The sequence below is a fragment of the Pezoporus occidentalis genome, unplaced genomic scaffold, assembly GCF_034315485.1.
Source record: "Pezoporus occidentalis ecotype Australia unplaced genomic scaffold, CSIRO_AGI_Poc_V1 ctg93, whole genome shotgun sequence".
Taxonomy (NCBI): Eukaryota; Metazoa; Chordata; class Aves; order Psittaciformes; family Psittacidae; genus Pezoporus; species Pezoporus occidentalis.
This window is the reverse complement of record NW_026916294.1, coordinates 4799712-4820502: the sequence shown is the minus strand read 5'-3', so window position 1 is coordinate 4820502 and position 20791 is coordinate 4799712. Positions and strand designations below refer to the sequence as shown.

Here is a 20791-nt window from a genome sequence, read left to right as displayed (position 1 = left end):
CTGGTCGCTAGGAGCTAGGGGAGATGAGAACGTAAGTGCTCATAGGAAAGACAGTTCAGCTTCCTCATCAATATTTAGTTCTGTTCTGTGAGTCTACAAGCTGTGTACTGCATCCTGCCGACTCACATTTTAGGGCTTTTATTTCCTCTTGAGACGTCATCGTTTAGCAAACTCTAACAGGAAACACATCCGTGTAAATTAGAGCAAAACCTGCCCCAGAGAGCAAAACAGGTGCAGTTTTCCTTTAAGAGCTGTTTTCCACAACCACTACATAAATAAAAGCTGATTGCTCCCCCAGAAGCGGGGAGCAGAGATTTTCTTCATTGCAGGAAAGGAGCTCTGGGGTGATAAATGCCAGTGCTGCTAGCTCATCTGACAGCACGCGTGCTGTTAATCGCCTCTTCTCTGGAGAAACGGCAGGTATATTCCCCTCCAGGTATGGTGATTCATTGTCTGGAACTGATATCTCTGCTTAAATGGTGGATTAACATGATTTAAGAAATATTCATTGCAAAGTTGATTAGAAAGCACCATCACCAGCCTGGCAGGAGATTTCAGTTATTGCAGCATGGCACCACTCCGAGATTGTCAGCCTTTCTGCAGAAGGCTGTATTGATGTGTCCATTTTCACAGTGGCTCCAGAGATGGAAACCCATGAGGCTGAGGGATTTATGCGCAGTAACGAGCCTCTGGATTATTTGCTCTCCTAAAGTGTTTGTGGGACCCTGCTAGAGAAAAGAGGCATTTGAGTGAAAAGCAGAGGGACAACAGGGGTATTTTCTGCTAGTGGTACCGTACCTTGTGAGGTTGTGGCAGATACAGCATTGCCCTGACTTCAGGTTTGATTTTCCGGAGCAGGAGCATTAATCCACCTCAGGGTAGCCGTGCAGTTTAATCTGCTCAGGAGCAAAAGATGCTGAGGGATCACAGGAAACTCAGAACTGCTTCTACGCTGTCTGCTACCACCTCAGGGCTGTTAAAAGCACAAACAAAGGAAGGGCCCCTGTTGTTCAGACCTTCCCCTGGTCCAGTGGGCACCAACATCAAAGCACATATACCAAGAAGAGGTGCAGAACCCCTGTTTTCTGTTAGCATGGCTTATGAGGTCTCAGCTGCACCACAGAGTTTCACCTATTTGGGGATTTAACAAACCTTTATCCCTCTCTGCCCTGGAATAAAACAACACAAAAAATGCACAAACCACAGGATTCTTTTGAAAGGGATTTTAAACTAAGTATATTTATCTACTGCCCGCTTTAGCCAGCATTCCTGAGGGCAGGCTGCTGTTCTCTGTAGCCAGCAGCAAGTTTTCTATCATTTTCAGGGAAGGAGGACAGCATAATGTTTTCCAAGTACTGGTGGGAGCTTTGGCATTAAGAAAGGCAACTCTCCTCCCTCCGCCCACAGAGCGTATGTACCAAAGTATTAGAGATTGCTGTCTTCTGCAACATTTCAGACATATGTCTTCATTTCTTATTTCTGTGGCCTTTACCCCTGTGAAGATCACACTCGTTTTAGCAGAAATACTCCTAATTTACACCACGGTAAGTAAAACAAAAAGGCAAGGGATTTTTCTAGGGTAGTAAACACCACAATGCGTTGTGTGAAGGGGGAATCATCCTTTAGTCCCCTTGACCTTTGTAGCAGTGATTGAGTGTCCCACTGCTTTTGCATTATGGGACTTACAGGAGAATGCTGTTAATCCATTTCATTTCCTCGTTCATAATTCTGTATATAGGTCAAGTGTTACCATTTATTTGCTTCTCTCAGTCAAGATGCAGGGAGGCTGTGAATAATACTGTTCATAGACAAATCTCCTTTGCTCTACTTTTATGCACTCATATTTCTGGCAGGACCTGCCCTTCTAAAGCACAAACTTTTACGACTGTATAAACTATCAGGCAAATAGCAAAGTCCTACTTCAGCATCTGTTTTCACCCAGCCCTCACCCACGAGCTGCCCCTCGGTGCAAATTCACCACGAGCTGCAGCACTTTACCATCCTCACATATGAATCATTTTGTTCCTAAATGAAGTACAACTGCTGCTGGAGTGAAATGCGGCAGCTGCTTAACAGTATATAATAGAATCATAGAATCGTTAGGGTTGGAAAGGACCTTAAGATCATGCAGTTCCAACCCCCCTGCCATGGGCAGGGACACCTCACGCTAAATCATATCACCCAAGGCTTCGTCCAACCTGGTCTTGAACACTGCCAGGGATGGAGCATTCACAACCTCCCTGGGTAACCCATTCCAGTGCCTCACCACCCTAACAGGAAAGAATTTCCTCCTTATATCCAATCTAAACTTCCCCTGTTCAAGTTTTAACCCATTACCCCTTGTCCTGTCATTACAGTCCCTAATGAAGAGTCCCTCCCCAGCATCCCTATAGGCCCCCTTCAGATACTGGAAGGCTGCTATGAGGTCTCCATGCAGCCTTCTCTTCTCCAGGCTGAACAGCCCCAACTTCCTCAGCCTGTCTTCGTGTGGGAGGTGCTCCAGTCCCCTGGTCATCCTTGTGGCCCTTCTCTGGACCTGTTCCAACAGTTCCATGTCCTTTTTATGTTGAGGACAGCAGAATGAATCCACATAGCCAGATCCTGCTGCCACTTGACTGAAGGGGGATTCGGTGTAAAAAATATATCCCTCTGGAGTCCTTTTTCTTTCCAGAAGGAATATCCACCGACTTCAGAACTACAGTGGGAAGTCTTCAGGAATAAAAATAAAAAGAAGGAAAAAAGAAAAAAAAACAGACAGCCTGCTACTGACACCCATATTAGCACTAGAATTCCCCAATGGAATATTTTTCCTTCAGAAAAATGCCAATTTTTCAAACACGAAAGCCACTAGCAAGAAACTTTCACCATGAGAAAGACACAATGCATCTCAATAATGCCGCTAGGCTCCGTTTTGAGTTTGGAATAGGTGCATTTTTTGCTTACGAAAAACCCATCACTTCAGGATCCTCCCTCTATTATCCAAAAGGTTTAACATTGCAATGTAAAAAAGATTCCAAGTGTTACTGCAATAGTTCACAACATTCAGGCCACGTTAGTTCACTACATTCAGTTATTTCTCAGGACATGATTTTCCATGAAATTTTTGACTTGGTTTTCCATTTGAATGAGGAACAGAATATGAAAGCACTTTGAATGTACTGAACCTCTACAAAATTGAAAGCCAAGTTTGGCCCCACAGCAGCTAGCACTGAATCATTCCAGGGTAAGAAAGGGTCCATCCCATCATCATGAGTAATAGAAAGCCATGACAGCCATGACATTATCCTTGCAAGTGACATGGATACCCTATCATCTGGTCATAACACTGCTGGTTTGCTTTACCAAACTTAGCTTCCTGAGCAGTTACTAGCAAAGTAAGCGCACTAAGTAAGTGAAGGAGCACTTTTGCCCTTCTCACTACGGTGTCCCCCATCTACCTCTTCATAAGTGGCTCTTGGGTTCCTTGCAGCAAGCAAGGACTCTGTTAAAGTCAGACTTTGCGAAGGGTGCATCAAAATGAAGTTCTTGTTTTCATCAGCATATTATCCCTTGTTTGGTATGGCTGCATCCAGCCCTTGTTAAAGCCCTGTAGGCATGAGATACTTTATTTCACGCCTTTTTGTTTTGTTTTTGTCTTAGTGTGAACAGATTGCAACAGTCTCACATTTGTTTGGTGTTTTGGAAGCATCCCTGCCATCCTCTAATGAAGAATCCTTGGCCTGCAGATTGTTCACAGACAGTTTACTAGAAACATTTGCAGTTCACAGTCCTTGCCTCAGTCTTTGCTGACTAGTGGCATATATTGCACAGCACAGCTTCTTCTTCCTTGACATCTTGTCTTTTGTAAGGCGTTAAGAAAGATGCACAGCTGGTATTCCAGTCATAGGCAACTTGCTGTCCACCTTCCATAAGACATTCAACACAGAGAGGTAGTAAGGACTGCAGTTTGAGACAAGCCAGACAGCTGCTTCAGTATTCCATGTTCTTCAGCCCATACTCAAACCCTGAAAACAGGGTTACCATCTAAACCAGAGCAGAGGCAGAAGAGGAATATGAAGTTAATTGTGGCAAACCCTAATACTGTCACAGTGGAAATAAGACCATGAGGTGGCTGGAAGTCACAAGCATAACATCTTAGCCTTGTCCTGTAAGAAGCCCTTGTGGCTCTTCTCCACCACGCAGTAAACATGTATCCTGACCATGTTGGCCAATATTCAAATATATTGGTCCCATGAAACCCAAACAACAAAGGAGAAACTGAATTAATTTCTCAAACTAACTCTCCCATCAGCAAATTTCTGGAAAATTTAAAAGATTAAAAACCCAACAGGCAGATGTTTTTGATGACTTTTGGCTGATTTGATCCAAAAGAATTGACCTTGTCTAAAGCAGTAATAGCCAAAAATACATACCTGGAAGGTACCTAGCAGCTTAAAAAGCAAGACTGTCTTGAAAGAGTTTGGAGAGCATGCCAAGAGATAGAAATCTGCTGATAATGTCTGAAAGAAGCATGTTCATCTCAGTTACCATGTTAGGCAAGACACATGTTAGGTACAGGTCTTCTGCCTCCAGACAGGGCAGCAGGTAGCTCTCCTTGCAGCCCCAGTGAGCATGGGCACAAGGCTCCTAGGATCATGCCCTGTTTCCCTGGAATACACAGGGTGCCAAAACCAGATATTTGTGGCATTTGGACAAATTCAGAATGTGCCCCACTGCAACCAGGAGTTACCATCCATTGCTCTTGATAACTGACACTCCACAGTCTCTCTCACATACATTGATCCCAAACTCATTCCCATTACACAGCATCTCCTCCTGCCCAGCAGAAGATGAGCCATAGCACAAGGCGGAGCGAGGTTTCTGTCATTACCCTGCTTTCAGCTGCTGCTAGAGCTTTGTGTGAAAAAAAACAATCCATGCTCCATACCCCCTCTCACTAGAGAGCCATTTAGTCTCTCTCTAAGAACAATTTTGGCCAAGAAAAGAGTCATCTCACAGCATTTGTAACAGCGTCAGCACTTGCCAACATCACAGGGTCGGGCAGTCAAAAAAACCCAACACCACCACATAAAACCAACCAAACAAGCCAAACCTAAACATAACCAGCCTGAGTATAGCCATTTTTTCTCATTCTGATGACTGCAGCCAGATGCCTCTGAACTCACCCATCTGACTGACAAGTAATCAAAATACTGCCCATAATAAAGGCAGTTCAGCCTATTCTTGAGGCTATTATCTGTGCAACACCCTTCAGTGGTGTTGCTTCAGCTCAAATCAAAAGAGAAAATGACCTCTTAGTTGAAAGGCATAGGAAAGGTGGCAAAGCCATCAAGAAAATCTCCAGCCAAAGTGGGCTCCTCCAGCAATTGAGACAGTTTTGTTTTCGAGGGCTGCAGTCAAGGGAGGAGTTAAAAAGCAACAAGAAGATTTTGCATAGAAAGAGTTAAGGGCTTTACTCGGATGAACTTTTAACACAGACTTGGAAGGAAAGACTGACCGTTCTTTTGCAATGTGGCTCTAGTGAGTGCTCTAGCGCCTAGGACACATAAAAGAATCAAGCCTATTTGAGCCAAAAGCAAAGACCATGTGGTGGAGGTCTAGAGATTAAGTATAGAATTTAAGGTATAGAGCCCAATGGTGCCCTCCCTGGGGCAGTCATCCTCAGCAGCACAGCATCAGGACTCAGCATGGATTCAGGCATACAAATGGCTAAATGCGTGTCGGAGAAAAGCATCCTCCCTGTGTTCTGCTGCCCAAGAACTGTGAGCGTCTGGCTGTGACCTGTATGAACAAATCCACCAACACATTCCGCTGCAGTGCCCTTAAAGACTTTACGTGCTTGCTCTCGTTTTCCAGCTTGTTGCCACAAGCCTGCTGTGCACCAGGCATGCTGGCTGGCGTGCCATTCCTCATGCTGGCCCTTTACTGTAACTTCTCTCCCCGCACTGTGCCGGCAGCAGGCTCCCATTATGTGCATGAGCAGCTCCAGCCCTGAGCTCTTTTGTCAGGATGAAAGTCTCTTCTCTGAGCTGCACAACATGCTTTGATAATGCAGGTCTGCTCTCTTGGCTCTGCTCTATCAGTATGCAGAACAATGAGGATTGGTGTTATAGCTGAGGTACTAATTAAATACCTTAAACAGATAGATAAGGCATTTAGCTAGGGCTCAGTGCACGTAGGGAGAGCACGGCACCAGTAGAGAGAACAGCATATGGTCCCTAGTGAATGTTTCTGACACTTCATTGACATTTCAATTAATGTTCTTCCCTGATTACCTATATTCTACAATGTATTAAGGAAGCGCATCACAGGCTGCATTTAACTTTTCCAGCCAAACTACACTATATTGCTGAACACCTTCTCCTGGGGGAGGAGAAGGAAGAGGACTAAATCCTAGAAAACTCACGTGGTCAAGCACATGAGGCTATGGGTCACAAACCAGGATAGAAACAGGGCCAAGATATAGAACAAGAATATAAATAGAAGGGCAAAGTCTTTAGTAACTTCTATGAAAACAATTTCATCCAGTAAGTAAGTGTCAAATGCAGGGCAATGCCTGAAAGGGAAGAAGGACGCTAGGAGTGGACAAAGCACAGTAAGACTGACCCCAGGGTGAGAGACTTGCAAATGGTTGCTCCCCATTCAGGTGAGCAAAACCGATGTAATACCATACTGTTGGGAAGCACCCAGAAGAGTCTGGAAATAGACTGGAAAACAACATGATAGCGCCTCAATTCCTGGTGCATTTTTAGTTTTAACTTTTTCTAGAACTATCAGAAAATCCCACCCCAAATCACGAACCTCAGTGTACCAGCACTAATATAAGAGAGGTTTCAAGATGGAGCAAGAGCTGAATGAGAGAGAAGCTGTCACATGCCCCATAGCCCACTTGATGAGAGAGGTCTCATCCTCCCCCCGTCATCAGGTGCTCCGATGCTGGTGAGCCATGCAAAAAGGCTGTGAGTATGGAGCAGAGCTCAGTGAAAGCAGCTCTTCTGACTCACTAATGGGAAAGAAAAGGCAACGCCATCCTCCCAGCAGCTCTCAAGAACAATCAAGGACCTTGACTGTGCCGCAGTGAACCATCAAAAGTTTGTTCCCCAGAGCAAGATGAGACACTTTGAACTTAAAGCAAACCAATGCTGGGACCATTCTGTACTGTCATGTTTTGCTTGCTAATGTGGAATAAGGCTTTGAGGCAATACTGGATCAAGCCCCTTGCCTCCAAGAGAAAACTCTGTATAAGCATGTGTGTGATGTGCCGAAATGAAGACTAAGCTATTTCTCTCCTGCAGTCTGAATTTCAATTACTGTGCTTGTTGCAGTGTACTGAGACCAGGCCTCACTAGCCATTAGCTGGAGAATCAAACTATAATGTGTTTGACTCAATATATGTCCTAGTGAGTGACAGAGAATGGTATTGAGGAGGAAATACTGCAGGCTGTGATGGATCAGATTCCTAGAACAAAGAATTACCTTCCTCTTCTCCACTCCCTTTGTATCCTCCTACCAAAGCACCAGGGATGGTCCAATTAACTATGGGCTACAGATAGCGCTGAAGCATCTTACAAGGAAGTCACAAAGATGGGTATCATACTAAATAACTGGATTGTCAGAGACAGATGAGGTCACTGCATTGCTGGGAGACAAAACCTGAAAATGATGTATATAGATACCCCATCCTGCAGCTCCTTTGGGGCCGCAGGATGCTATTTATTATGTGCCTCATACAGTAAGACTTTGATCCCTGACTGAAGCTTCCAGGACCTCTCTAATCCAAACAGTAATAACAAGCAATTACTCCATGCCAGAATGATAAATGATTAAAAACATTTTATTGTGTTTTAACAATTTGGTATGTAAAAAACACAGGGAAGTTTCTGAACAGTTAATCTTTAATCTTTTTTCAATTAACCAAACTGATTAGTAAATCTCTGGGCATTTTGTTAATGAGCACAGTTATGTGCTTGGAAAAGACAAGTGATTACCATAAAAATTACGTTTTATGAAGGTTTCTATGCCTTTGATTTACTTGCTGTGTAACCAGGCCTGAAACAGTATGGATATACAGCCACTTTTTTAACTCCCCCTCCTCCCAATTACACACCCTATGCCCTTCTTGCCACTACCACCAGTGGTAGTTTAGAGGCAGATTAGACCCCGTAATCTCATTCAACACTGAGCAATAAGGGCAGAGTTAACAAATCCTCGTCACTACTCACAGTGGACCGTGATGAAGTTGGTGGCTGGGACTGCCAGTGCTGTGCCCCACGGTGTGTTACCAGGGCACTGCAAGGAGCTTGACCCATGTGCTTTTATACCCCTTGGTGCTTGTCAGAACTCCAGAGAGAAAGTTATACTGCTGAAGCACTCACAGAGAGACAATCTAAAGCGAAAGTAGAAGGCATTTAATTGGAAAATGGATTCCTATTCATAATTCAAGAGTCCATCTCTGAAACACACCTGAAATCCTTGTTTCTCTAACCAGGGATTAGCTCAAGGCCTGGATTTCCCAATAAAACTATGCACAGCTGCCTGCTGGGCTTCAGGATCTGAAATAAATGCCACTGACTTTGACAGAATGATTTAACAACTCCAGTGTAGCTGGGAGCACATCTTTTAGGACAAGGCAGCGGTATACCTTTGCCCCGTCTGGGGTCCATGGCCACATCATGCACAAGCCACGGACAGATAGACTTCACCAAATACAGCAGGAGATGCCAATGGCCTGAGTCTGGCACTAAGGCCAAGAGGCATGTGTCCATACCACAAACTTTCTCTCCAAAGGCAGGCAGTCTGATCCAGGCTGGCAAGGAATTTGCACCTGCAAACTGGCACATGGTAAATAATAGTACTTCTTTGCTAGCCCGCAAAACCAATCTTTTTAGGGTTAGTTTCAGACCTGAAGAAAGGCCCACATGCCTGAGTGCTTCCCTGTTTCTTTTCATCCACATCTATATCAATAGGTCTAACATAAGATGCTGCATCTCTCTGCCATGCTGATTTTGCTCTTCATTTTCACCATTCCTCTCCAGCACTTTCGTAATGCCTGCCCTCACATCTGCATCGGTGCAAAGCCATTTGTTAAAGCTTGTATCAAAAGTGCTTGAAAAATACATATTTGCAAAGACCAGATCCACTGACTCCGTTGACCGCTACCTGGTGTTGTGTTCCTCATGGACAACAAGTCGCGTGTCACCAAAGCACAGGAAAGTCGACTTGTGCTGCTTTCATCATCTGCAGTAGGTATTAATGCCTGAAGTGTAGTGCCCAAAGGATTATAGCTAATGCAACACCCAGAAAGCCTCATTAGCACCAATCCTTCATTCTGAGCTTGGCTTTGATTCACACATAGATGTGTTTACTCTTGATTGCATAAATCATTCACAAACATCTCCAGTCAGCCCTGTGGCTCACAGAGCAGGGCTGGATCACAGAGTGTTCTGCCCCAAAGTCACACCAGCACCTTTGGTTTTGCACATACTTATACCAGGTGTGAACTCCACCCTTCCATGTAACTGGGTTACTCCCATTGATTTCTCTATCTCTTCTCCCAGTGACCAAGAGGATGTATAGCCAGAAGAAGACTGGGTGGTGGCAGTCTGAGAGTGCCTTTCATAATGGCAATGGCAGGGTAGTTCAGCAAGACTGTGAACATCCCTGTTTGACAGGTAGGTCAATGGGGTGGCATTCAATGGAAGTATAATTCCCTTGTTGTTTTGCTGAGGAATTATCTTTCTTCTTCTTTTAAAGGTTTTGTTGTCTGTTATTGTTTTTTTTTCCAGGTGCCTGCTACTGTCATGTCACTTTTCTACAGACTAAATAAGTTTACCTGGGAAGGATATATTCCAAAATAGTATTCTGAGCAAAGCTTTCAGTCCCAGGAAATGGTATGAGTGTTGAGCAGCCCGAGTCACTGAAAGTAGACTGAGTTTCTGTCATTTGGGTGAAATCACACAGAATTTCTGCATCAATAGGCTATTGCAGTGTCCAGTCTGTTGCTAGCGACATGCAGAAAGCTTTGCTAGGAACACTCTTCATTAGAGTAGACATTCATACCAAAACAAATCATCCTCCGCCACCTGGGTCTTTTTCTGGTAAAAGGGAAGAAATAATATGTGACAGATGCTGATAACTTTGCTCAGAGTGCTTCTGCAAGATATTCAGATATGGCAAAGCAATGCATGGATTAAAAATCTATCCTTGTCAAAAGAAGCTGGAGGGAAGTCCACTGTTATCATTTATCAATAAGCAGCCCACAGCTGTTTCTTCCTAACTCTGGGTCATATTCTGAAGGCATAGGCTCAACTACTAAGGATTTTAATGACTTATTTTTAGCAGTATAAAACACTGTTAAGGTCACACTGATTTTAGGCAGAAAATAGAAACACATCAGGCACCTTAATGCGTTCAGACCAGCTAATCAACACATCAGCACAGCCAGGATTTTGAATCTCAAATACCTTACTTTGAGCTGCTCACGGGCTGAAAAATTCATAAATCAGAAATGACTAATGGCCATATTCAGCAAATAATTCCTGACAGTGAATGCATTTGAGAAGCCCTCAATCTGTCCATAAGAAGATCAGAAATGATAAGAAGAGGTGACTTTGGTTGCCCTTCCCTGGGGAATTATTTTCTTGTAGGGAAACCCGGTTGTTTGGCTCCCAAGAGTAGCTGGGCAAGCCTGGGTGCAGCTGAGGGCATGCTCTTGGCAATAATAGCACCTGTCCTACACAAACCCTTAGGAAAAAGCTTGCAGAAGCTATAATATTTATTAATAAATAAATATCAGTCATTCCATCTCCTGTGTTGGCTCAATCCATCAGGAAAAGAAACATCTGCTTCTGCAGTGGCTGGCTGATCCATCTGCTGAACTGCGCACGTGGCAGTAACAAAGTGTTGTGAGGTTTTGAAATTACATTTGCTATGAGATTGAAATCGAGCAGACCTGCAGCAATTGCTCTAAAGCTACATACACCCAGCCATCAGCCAGCCACCAGAGCACTGCGGCACGGGCACCCCAAGGTGACTCCAAACCCTCAGGCAAGGTCCCTGCCGGCATAGGAGCTCCCTTTTGGATGTCCAACCCACTCCTCATTCCAAGCAGGCTGGGGGCTGGATTCAGGGCAATAGCCAGCCCAAGGCACCCAGGCTCGGGGAATCAGACAATTGATTTCACCTTTGGGATGATAGCACTGCTCTGATGGACACCAGCCACGCACACACTGAATAACACTGCTCCAAACACGCCAGTTCATTCTCCTGCTTCCTTGGGAGGCCTGTGGGCAGCTGAGACAGAGGAAATACAGCTCTCTGGTCCCTCTAACTGAGGGAAGATCACTCTTTTCCTCCAGGAAAAACGTTGTTAAGAAAGGGTGAAATGGCACAGAGAAGTACAAGGGAAAAGGTAAAAGAAACAGCCCTGCAGAAAACAATCAAAGGAGGAGGAGTGGAGGAAGATGCCCCTTCCTCTCCCAGGCTCCCATGCTCCCTGTCCTGCTGCTCCCTAAAATCACTTAACAGGCAGCAAGTCTTTTATCGGCTCAAAACCAAATCTCACTCGCTCTTTCCCCAGCTTCCCAGAAGGGAAACCTGGAATCTTTCCATCTCTGCCACAGAGGCAGCCCAACACCCAGGAATCCTCCTTACGGCTTCCCCTCCACCCAGAGCAGTGCTGCTGACAGCCCCTGCAAACTGCCACCACCGTATCCCTTCCTAGTGACAGAAAGTGGCTTTTTGTTTATCCACCCACATCCATCTCCCGTGTGAGCGACCGCACATGAGCTAGAGCACAGGTGACAGCGCACGTCTGTCTATAGTAGCCCCAGGACCCCTGCCTCTTCGCACAAGGGAGACTGTATGTACAAGAACACAGGACAGCAAGCAGACAGGACCATGGCACATCCACTGGTGCCACATCTGAGCACATTATTCCATATCAAAGCACACATCAGGCACGCTAACTTTTCCCCCTCCTGCACAGATATGATCAAATTGAGAAGAAGTTGTCTCTTGCCAGCAGATCAGTCCCAGCCAACCACACGGTTCGATGCTGGGCATAGACTTTACTGTCAGATCCTCTCTAATCACCCAAGCTGTTTGCAGGCCCTTTTCTTTCTTCCCTTTTCTTTTTGGGGTTGTTTTGTTCAGGGCTTCACTGCACCGGCAAAGTTCCTCCAGGCTCTTGGGCAAATCACTTACACTGCAGTCAGCACATGCCACAGACACAGGGTTTTCACTGGAGTTCTATGTAATTGCTAGCATTTATCGCTTTAATAGCCTAATGAAGGTGAGATGTAATTAGAAAGGGTGTCAAATGGAATATGGAGTTTGTTTTACAATTACCTATACAGCAGGTAACCACTGGCACAGAACAATGCCTTTTAAAAAGCTGGTAATACTTGGCATAAATGTTCATCACTGGGTGACTTCAAGTGACCCAAAGCCACATTCTGTAATTGCTGCCTTTCTTCCTAAGCACTTGAAAGCAAAGATTGAGCCCCTCCCAAGGCGACTTTTCCAACGGGTGAAGATGGTTTATATTCACACAACTCAGCCTGTGTAACTGTCACCTTAACGTCATTCCCACTTGCAGAGTGCTCAGCAGTGATTTTGCTTGAGTGATTTTTGTCTGTGTAAGCAAACTCAAATGAATGCAACAATAAGAAGAACTCCCAGCAGAAACACGGCCATTGCACAAAAAAAAAGCCTCCAGAAGCTCACACAAAGCCTTCTCATCACACACATCAAATAAAAAAGGGAAAAGATATATATATATAAGTACCACTGAGAATTAGAAGCAGGAATTTGCATTTCTTTCCATTTTACTCAAAGTTTTCATACTCGGGGTGAAGGAATTTTATGCAGTTGGCAGGGTGGCTGACCCTTATTTAAGGCAGAATGCCTTAAAGGCACAAAGAACACTTTTCCTGCTGCTAAATAAATACCAGAGTTTGTTGCTTGATGGATATTTTGCAGTAAAGTAATGATGGCTGATGATGCCATTAGCAGATAACACTGAGTGGGAGATCAGAGATTGACACATGCATAAGCCTCCGGAGTTCAACAATCATGTACGAAGTATGACTCGCCTTAAAGAGCTAATATTGTTTCTGAGTAACAGTGTATAGCTTTAACTTGTATAATCTCTTAAAGGCTGGTCAGATTACTGGAAGAGTGATTAATTGAGAAAAACCAGCCCTTTCCTCTACAGAGCACAAGAATGGACTTTGGTACTTGGCTAACATCATGAGGATGCTCTAATCCCGGTAGTTTTCTCCAGGCATTACAGCTGTAGGATTAATACCCTGTTGTACTGGCATCCTTCTGACATTATCTAAAATGGACTTTAATTGTGCAGAAGGCAAGCAAGAGGTAAAGTTGACAATTGTACCTCAAAAAGTCAGAGACAGTGAAGATTCAGCCTGCAGCTCTAAGAGTTTGGGCTTACCTCAGCCTGGCTGTAACATGAAAGCAGAGGGTCTCGTGCCCGACTGCAAGGTGCTTCCACTAAGTTAAACATGACAGGGCTTCCACGGGCCTTACAGACCAATAACTGGCTCTGCATAGAGTCTTCCTACTGCAGGTGCAGCTATAGATTCTTAAAGCCCTCACAAGATGACAACAAAAGTGTTCCTAACTACTTATCAGATGACACTCCTGTCACCAGTCCACCATGTAACATTTTCACCAGACAGTAGAAAGCATTTGGGTCTTCCAGAATCATTATCCTAATAGCTGTGAACTGAACCCCTTTCTGCTTTATGTGACCAGCTATAAAGGGTCTTGAGTCTGCTTCTTGAAGGCATTCAAATCCCACTTGGGCACATTCCTGTGTAACCTGCTCAGGGTGTCTCTGCCTTGACAGGGGGGTTGGACTAGATGATCTCCAGAGGTCTCTTTCACCCCTAATGATTCTGTATAGTACTTTTGAAGAGTGTGGTCACACTTACCTAAGCATCACTCTCCCTCTTGATACACACTCCCCGCCTGGTCTTCATTTCCCAGCCTTAACAACATGCATATCACTGCCAGGTGGCACTTACTATCATGGTGACACACAAGTTTATAAAGCTCCTTAGAATTCAGTTTGAGGCCTGATTCCAGCTTCTCTTTACTTTGGGTAACCATCTGAAGCTACACAAAGAGGATATGAAAATGACCATTTCAGAGAAGCACCATTTTATACTCACATTGCAGGGTTTTAGGTGCCTTCACAAAGATGAGGTAGCAGCTCAGGTACTCTTTCTTTTGGTCAACCGAACACAGGTTTTCAATATCCTCAGAAGAAACTCTTCCTTCTTGCTTACAGTTATATTGCAGAAGACAATCAGACTTGTCATTTGGGGACCATGTAATTACTTTCTGTGTGGACTTCCCGTACATGAGAATCAGCACAGGTTGCCCCAACAGGTGGGAGTCTGCAGAATTGAGAGCCTGTTCCAATGCAGAGGCCATATAATGACAGTGATGTCTCAGGGAAAGAGATGCTGCTAATTGCAGCAATTAAACAGTAATGATATAATTAATGCAAAAATTATGCATGGCTTAAATCCAAGCTATTGGAGTGCAAGAGGTATTCATCATGCCTAGATGAAAATCATTCCTGTTGAGACGATATCAAATCCGCTTTATGACTTGATCATGGATAATGGTTACAGGTAATTCAGGGAACAGTGACAGACTGTGTTCATCAGAAGAAGTAGCTGATGGCAACAGCAATGAAACACAAAAGGACTTTAAATTTGACTGGGCAAATTGAACACTGAAGGTAAAGCTATCTGAAAGTCTTGCTATAGCAAGACCAGTCAGATCCATGCCCTAGACCAACAGCAGGTATTACGCCCCATATAGACAGGGGCAAAGTCTGGCTTCAGTTCCCAATAAATTCAAATACACATTTTAGTATGTCCCCTTCCAAATGCATGACAAGAAACAGCACCAGAAAAGTCAACTGGTTCACTTTACTTTTCACAAAGCAACTTCACCAAAGCAACCTAATTTTAGGCTGAGAAAGTTGTGGCTGTTCAGCCTGGAGAAGAGAAGACTGCATGGAGACCTCATAGCAGCCTTCCAGTATCTGAAGGGGGGCTATAGGGATGCTGGGGAGGGACTCTTCATTAGGGACTGCAATGATAGGACAAGGGGTAACGGGTTAAAACTTAAACAGGGGAAGTTTAGATTGGATATAAGGAGGAAGTTCATTACTGTAAGGGTGGTGAGGCACTGGAATGGGTTGCCCAGGGAGGTTGTGAATGCTCCATCCCTGGCAGTGTTCAAGGCCAGGTTGGCCAAAGTCTTGAGTGACATGATTTAGTGTGAGGTGTGCCTGCGCATGGCAGGGAGGTTGGAACTGCATGATCTTAAGGTCCTTTCCAACCCTTGCTATTCTATGATTCTATGAAGAGCAGTTTTAAAGAGCAGCATTAAGTCTGTATAGTTACATGTCGCAGCTCCAGTCTAGTGTATTCACAAATCCTTAATTTGAGAAATGAAGGCAATTAATTGAAAGTGAAACTATGAACTTTAAAGAAATTTGTATAATATTGCTTAAACTTCAGAAATTGGGTATTCCCAGGGAGCTGTTAAGTAAGGGTGAAAGTCAATAACAGTCAGTCTGTTCTGTTTGCTCCATGCCTGCCCCACCTCTCAGCTCAGTCTGCTTCTGAATTCTAAAAATCCGCTTTGCCATATCTCAAAGAATCTCCCATCAGAACTGTTAGGTTGAACATATAGCTGAGAAGGCCTCATAAATCACAAAGGGAAGGTTTGCTTTGCCATATTCAAAGCCAGTTGAGGCAGCTCCCAAATGTCAACAGTCACATCGATCAGGTGGCCGTGCCCAGTGACTCTTTCCCACAGTGTGAGGTGTCCCTGCCCATGGCAGGGGGTTGGAACTAGATGGTCTTAAGGTCCTTTCCAACCCTAACTATTCTATGGTTCTATGGTTAAACCAAAGACTGTTGCTGTGATTGACATTTGATTGTGCAGCAATAGAGGAACTGTGAAAGGCTTAGGGCAGTTTGGCTGTGCTATAGCTTGAGAGTATTGTATCTTTGTTGTCCTACAGAAATGCTTTGGATTTGCAAAGCTGGACTGAAAACATGGCCGGCACCAAGCCTTTCCCACAAATGTGGCTTGAAATATTACTACATTAAGTGTTAGTTTACAGGAACTATATTATTTATGCTTCCATGTTGGGTAGCTTAATGTAGCGATAAATAAAACCAGAGTGTTTGCTGTGTATTACCATACATTTTAACTGATTGGTCTTCCTATGGACAAGGACATTGGTCTTGAGAAAAAGAGAAGGACTCTAAGCACCATCTAGGCTGAAAATACACTGTTCATATTAGAAAGCAGCCCAGCTGCTAGCAGAGACTTTTCATGTGTATTTTGTTTGTACCATGGTCCACATGTAATCAATTTTAACCAACACCTCAGTGGGGAACCCAGAATCCTCTCTGGTTTCTCACCAAGTCACTGGGGTGAAGTCAGTAGGGAGTTCTGAAAATCAAAACGAACATGTGTATAGCTTTGTCCTCCAATAGCTTTAAACACTTCAGTTTATTTGCCTCCAGCTAAACATCGAAAGCCCTGAGGTCCAGTAAAGTGGACACAGTATTTGTGTTCATGCAAGCATACAATATATTGGCCATTTGGCTTTATGAAGGTACCTTGTTTGGTGTCTAAACAGGAGTAATATCTTTCCATTTAGACTGTGGAATCTACTGTTTAATAATAAATACACTCCTGACATTGTTAAATGATAGCCTGCTTCTAATAAACCCCCTGCTGATCCGTGTGGTGGTTAGAGTGGGTAATTCATCTTCCTGGGCTGTTAAAACTTTAGCTGCGATTATAGAGACAACATGAATCAGACACGATCAGCGTGTCCCCTGCTGGTCTGCTCATTGTCTGCCCATAACAAAATACTGGCTAGTTTCCTCTTTGTGTTGCAGATCTTATTATTAGTTGATTTCATTATTAATAGCTCCTAAGGCTTGGGATGCTCTTTCAAGGCACGTATGCAAGGGATCCACATGGTCTACAGCAAAGGACCACTCTACATCCATGCTTGTACTTCTCTCGGGCTACTTGGTGTTGAGTTGTAATCCCTTTGTGTTACTGAGTGAAGAGCCTGCAGCCACACTCTTGGCTTCAGAAGAATGAACTGAGTGCTCCAATTTTTTCCTTGATTCGCTACCAGAAAGAAAGAAAAAGAGGGGGTAAACAATAAAATTGTATTACCTTCAAATCTGGCCTCAGTAGCTCCTGAGGATATGGATTTACAAAGTGGATCATAAAAGCCTTCCTTGCCACCATGCCCACTAACATCCCTTGGTCTCACACACTGATAAGGGCTTTATTTGAGTAATTTAAATTAGCTGATAATATGCCAACAAGTAAGCTGCAGGATGCACCAGACAGCCAAGTGCCCTAGAAAGAGCAGCCTCCAAGGAACAACTTCCAACTGCCTGAACAGACCTGGCTTCTCACTCCATCGGGCTTTCACCAGAGGTAAACGGGTTCCCACTGGAATTACTGAGGTTGGCATCAGCCTGCAGGAGCAGGCACGTCATGCCAGGAATACCCAGGCCATGAACAGCTCACCACTGATATCCTCCACAAGCTATCACTGTAAGCCTCTGGAGAGGAGCTCCCCAGGCCCCAGCACAGCCCTGCACACTGGAGCACGCAGGATTTAGAAACTCCTCATTGCTCCACATTAAAACAGATCAAGGCTGACCTTTTAAAACACAGACTGGATGGTGTGTAGTCCCTTTGCATCCATCCATCCATCCATCCATCCATCCATCCATCCATCCATCCATCCACTCACCCACAGCTGCTGCTATTATCACGATGCAAGAAGTTGAAGTCAGGTTAAGGACATGCTCTTTCTCTTCCCCCAGTCCAGTTACTTCTTACAAAATCCCGATGAGGCACCATGAATTTTCTCCTTTGCCTTCCGGATGCATGCGCTCTCTGGCACCTTTTGACAACTACCATCAATTATTGTGATACATGAATATGGGACCTTTCCTTTCCACAGCTGCATACAAGCAAACCAACAGAAGGTTTTCTTTCTGCTGCAGAAGACAACAAGCTCAGCTATGAATGTCACTCTGTCCCTTAGCCCCTGGTCAGCCACGGTGTCTTTCCTGTTGTCTCAGGGACAAGCTGAATTGACATCTCCTGCTAGGAGTCCATCTGCTCCTGTCTGGGGGTAACACTCCTGCCAAGGGAAAACAGCAGTGCAGGACCCACAAAACATACCCAGTCTTGGCACAAGTGGAGCTGGCAGCCTTGTGCTGAGGGAAGAGAGGGGATGACTGCAGACAGGACTGCAAATGCACCTGTATCTCCAGTACCAAAATAGTGTCCTAAACCCTGATACCTCTTAGATATCCTAAAAATTAGATGTTAGCACACATCAGGAAAAGCTAATAAAAAAGATCAAGAGAGATAGGGAGGAAGGGAAGAGGAAGAAAGAAGGGAGGGAAGAAGGAAAGAAAGAAAAGGTGATGGTTTTGTTGTGCTGTGCTTTTTTTCCCCTCTCACTGCTTTTCCCTTTAAAGCATACTGTTTTGTTGTTTTCTGTAGGTTGCCTGCCAAGGTACCTGAACAGACACCAGCTGAGGACTACATTGAAAGGGAAAAATCAGACAGAGGAAGGGAGAAGGAAAATACAAGACACTGAATCTATCCAACGAGAGAAGCAAGCTGCATGCATGACATTCCAGAGCCACCACTTACCAGCTGGCAGCCCAGGTGGAACCTCACAAACCAGCTTGCTGCCTCCTGAAGGCAGCAGGAGCAGCCTGGCATTTTCTTTGCAAGGCAGGTCCCTCAAAGCAAATAAAGCTGTTTCACTTGTCCTAGTAATGTGCTTTGGGTTCCACCACCAGACCTCATGAGTTTCTTTAATATGATTGGGAAATACAGTACACCTGTCCTGAATTAGAGTAGATAGGTTTATCTCATTGCAGAGCCAACTCACAGATGGGTAGAGATCAGATCAGCTGTAAGAAATGCCTTTTATTCTGCAACTTGTTATTCACAGTAAGGTGAAAATGGCTTCAAAGGTGATCCCATACACTCTGAGGGATATCTTCTTTTATCTAATGTAGTTTATACAAGCCAAATTGGGTTTTGCTTCAAACATCTCTCTGCAGAAGAAAATCAATTTCAAGAGAGGATGGCTGTGATCGTTCAAGCTAAGGATCCATTGCAAATATACAAAGTGTTTGGCAATGCAAAGCTGCAGAGACAGGACAAGCAATGCCCATTACCAATATATGTGCTGTGTCCAGATCAAGGTTTCACTTTCAAAGCACTGAATAACCCATTGCCACTCAAACAAGGGTTCTATTAATGGAAGTGAAAACATGCTGTGAGTAGATAAGCAGATTCCTTTTAGCCCTTACAGCATTCCAGGGCAGACAGTCACTGGATCAGTTACCAGTCACAATAAGAAACCTGAGTGTGTTGACCTGAATGCTGACCTGAGGTCCACAGAGGCTCTTTGCACCCTTGGAACAGGCATTTTCATGGTCAGATGATTTGTACCATCCTTGGTTAGTCCCTGGTCTCACCTGAGCCACTGCATCAGCATCAGTGTCGTACCTCCATAGCTTATTGCGTGTCTTGTGAACCCACTGGCAGTGCTCTTCACCAGCTCATGTGTCAGACTGTACTCCCCACCACTGCCAGACCTCCAGGAAAGCTCCCTTTCACTTTAGCTTGTCCACAACCCTTCCCAGATCAACTCCCCAAGGATTAGTAAGGAGGTGAAAGTAGCCTCAGGATGAGGATTAGAAGCACTCTCTCCCAGCACTGCATGTTCTTTTGGTTCTTGTGAAATGATCATTGCTGTGTGTTCTTCTTGTCAGTGGCCTGGGGCAGAGAAGTCCAGTAAAACTCTCAAATAGTGCTGGCATAGCCCAAGAGGATCAGAGCTAATGTCAGTAATACCTTTGGATCAGGTTGTGACTGCATATACACATTGAGTCTGACTGCATTAAGAGAAAACAATCATCTCTGCTAGAGAAAAGAGGCTGGATATCTATGGGGTGATCCAGAAACTGTGCTCAGGATCAGAATTCATGAGAACTGCTCAAAGTGCTTTTAACACTGTTCCATCTAAAACATTACAAATGCAAGAGCAGCGTTACAGTACCAGGATGCTGACCTCCATTAAAATAGGCTCAGGCAGCTTCTCCAACGCTGGGCAAAGGAGGCATGGTACTGTATCTGACTGCTGCAGAGACACAAACGTGAAGACAGGGTAGGAGAGTTGGGCTTGCTCATCCTGGAGAAGGCTCCAGAGAGACCTTGTAGCAGCCTCCCAATGCCTGAAGGGGGCCTAGAGGAAACCTGGAGAAGATTGCTTACTAGGGCATTAAGTGACAGGACAAGGGAGAATGGCTTTAACCTGACAGAGGGGAGGTTTAGATTAGACATAAGGAATAAATTCTTTACATGGGTGAGGGTGCTGAGGCCCTGGCACAGGGTGCCCAGAGAAGCTGTGGCTGCTCCATCCCTGGCAGTGTTCAAGGCCAGGTTGGACGGGGCTTGGAGCAACCTGGTCTAGCGGAAGGCATCCCTGCCCATGGCAGGGGATTGGAACTGAATGAGCTTTAAGGCCCCTTCCAACACAAATCGTTATATGATCCTCTGCACAACAGACATATGGATCATTGTGTATCTCCATGGTCACAGTTAGCTGGGACCAGGTAGTGCATGTTTAATACCTGATAAAAGCAGGGCTGCTCTGAAGGACCAG

At 44.6% G+C, this 20791-nt stretch overlaps 1 long non-coding RNA gene across 1 annotated transcript; it reads right to left on the bottom strand.

Annotated features, from left to right (window-relative positions):
- Positions 1 to 7646: 7646 nt before the first annotated feature.
- On the bottom strand, positions 7647 to 19480 carry LOC134157153 (uncharacterized). The gene is made up of 2 exons (XR_009962209.1): positions 18763 to 19480; positions 7647 to 10094 (listed from the first exon to the last, which is right to left on the bottom strand). It is a non-coding gene; the product is annotated as an uncharacterized LOC134157153 (long non-coding RNA).
- Between the last annotated feature and the right edge of the window lie 1311 nt (positions 19481 to 20791).